Source organism: Octopus bimaculoides, chromosome 11 (genome assembly GCF_001194135.2).
Source record: "Octopus bimaculoides isolate UCB-OBI-ISO-001 chromosome 11, ASM119413v2, whole genome shotgun sequence".
Classification (NCBI taxonomy): domain Eukaryota; kingdom Metazoa; phylum Mollusca; class Cephalopoda; order Octopoda; family Octopodidae; genus Octopus; species Octopus bimaculoides.
Window position 1 is genome coordinate 28,413,083 of NC_068991.1, and position 2,071 is coordinate 28,415,153.

At 34.5% G+C, this 2,071-nt stretch overlaps 1 protein-coding gene across 4 annotated transcripts in view; it reads left to right on the plus strand.

The window, feature by feature from the left end:
- The first annotated feature begins 209 nt into the window (after window positions 1–209).
- Window positions 210–2,071, plus strand: part of LOC106875245 (uncharacterized) — a 27,868-nt gene continuing 26,006 nt past the window's right edge. For 2 of the 4 annotated variants that reach the window (XM_014923312.2, XM_014923313.2), the window contains exon 1: window positions 210–922. The gene's annotated coding sequence lies outside the window, so the exon portion shown is untranslated. Of the gene's footprint in view, window positions 927–2,071 lie in introns of all 4 variants that reach the window. The other 2 variants (XM_014923311.2, XM_014923310.2) reach the window with 2 other exon arrangements.

Consider the following 2,071-nt stretch of genomic DNA (forward strand, 5'->3'; position numbering starts at 1 on the left):
TGTGTTTGCATATGTGTGTGCGCGTGCGTGCGTGCGTATGTGTGTAGATTGCAAATATAAACGTTTACTTCTTGTTGCATGCATATGAAATAGATGCACATATACTTGCTCTAAATGCACATAGGCGGTGCACAACTTTAAAAATATTGCACGCGCATATATATATATATATATTATGCATACTGGTACATTGCACACCCGCATTTCGATTGCTCGTACGAACGGGCACTTTCACACACACACACACACACACACACAGCACATGCTTATAAATTACAGCCATCATCAACATTATCATAACTTTTGCAGAACTCTTGTCTTCTTCCTCTGTGGTGTTGTTCTGTCGACGTTGTCGTCTTCGTCGTCGTAGTAGTAGTAGTCGTGGCAACCGTTGCAAGTTGCAATTGTTGCTATTGCACAAAGTAAACATGGTTAGCAAGGGTGGGTTGTTGAATAAAAGTTAAAGCAAACACATCTTCCGCGTATCTTTTGTACACTCACACACGCACACTCACACACACTCACTCACACACATACATTCGCGCGCGCGCATACACACGAGTGTTTGCCTATCTATGAGAAGTGAGAGAGATAGTGACAGAGCAAAAAGAGGGTAAGAAAAATAAGATAGAAGAGACAGGGAATACATGCAAAAGAAAGAAGTATTAAAAACGACCTAAAACACATGTATTACCATCACTATCGACAACATCATTATAATCAGAAACACCAACGTAATCACTATCATCGTCATTGGTTGGACAAGGGAGTCCTGATATGAGAAAACTCACATACTGGCAAGAAGTTGGAATGCTAAATATATTGAGAAAAAACGTAAAACTATGTTATGTGCTGTAAATGGATGTTTTAGAGTTGTGGAAACTAAAATATGTAACTTAAAAACCACAAAGAATCGTTTTAAGTAGGTAAGAGCCTTATTTTAACTAAATCTCTTCCGTTTCATTTTTGTATACGTATTTTTGTGTATGTATATCGTATACTTATATATACACACACACCACACTTTTAGTGTTTTTGCTATAGGGGTGGGGTTTTCATATACATATATATATATATATATATATATATATATATATATATATATATATATATATATATTTATTTATTTGTTTGTGTGTATGCATAGGTGATGTTGTGATGTTGATGCATGGTTTACCTGCGGCGTCAGACTTGTAAATAAGAACTGAAATGTTCGAAAAGAAAATGATTCATTTCCTATTTCTGCCTTTATTTAAAAATATTATAGTTTTTTCATGTTTTGCTGTTGTGACTGGTATATAATGACTTGTAGATTCATCACTTTTTGAAAAATATGTCTTTGTTTTGGGGCCGTGCTTAGTTTGGTTCCTATTCATTTCTTTTCATAAAGTATTTAGATAATATTAATATAACTTCATAGGAAGATATTTTGCACATATTGTTGCTGTTGTCTCTAAAACCCTTTAAATATATATACTTTCTAATCGAACCCTTTCAGGGCCACTTGCACACATCACTTATATTTTTGTTTCAACTTATTTTCTCCACCAGCGTTGACAGACATTTCCAGTTTACATACATACATACATACACACGTACATACATACATATATACATACATGCATACATACATACATACATACATACATACATACATGTGTATTATGTATGTATGCATGCATGCATATATGTATGTATGTATGTGCGTATGTGTATGTTTTCTGTCGTTGTTTAGCCCCAGGTCAGCTGTGATTGAGCAGACGTGTGATCAAAAGCCATTGCAATCGTAATCATCAGTTTTTTTTTTTTGTTTTTTTTTTCGGCGATAGGGCATCTTGAACTTCAATATGTCCTTTTTTTCTTGAAAGAATCTGGCTGCTCTTTTTAGCAGTTGAAGTAATCGTATAGAAGAGCCTTATACATATATATATAGAGAGATAGATAGATAGATAGATAGATAGATACACATGTTTGTTCGTATGTACGTGTACTTACATATATACCTCCCATGTATGTATCTATGTATGTGTGTGCGTATGTGTATGCATGTATGCATATATCCGGTCTCTTC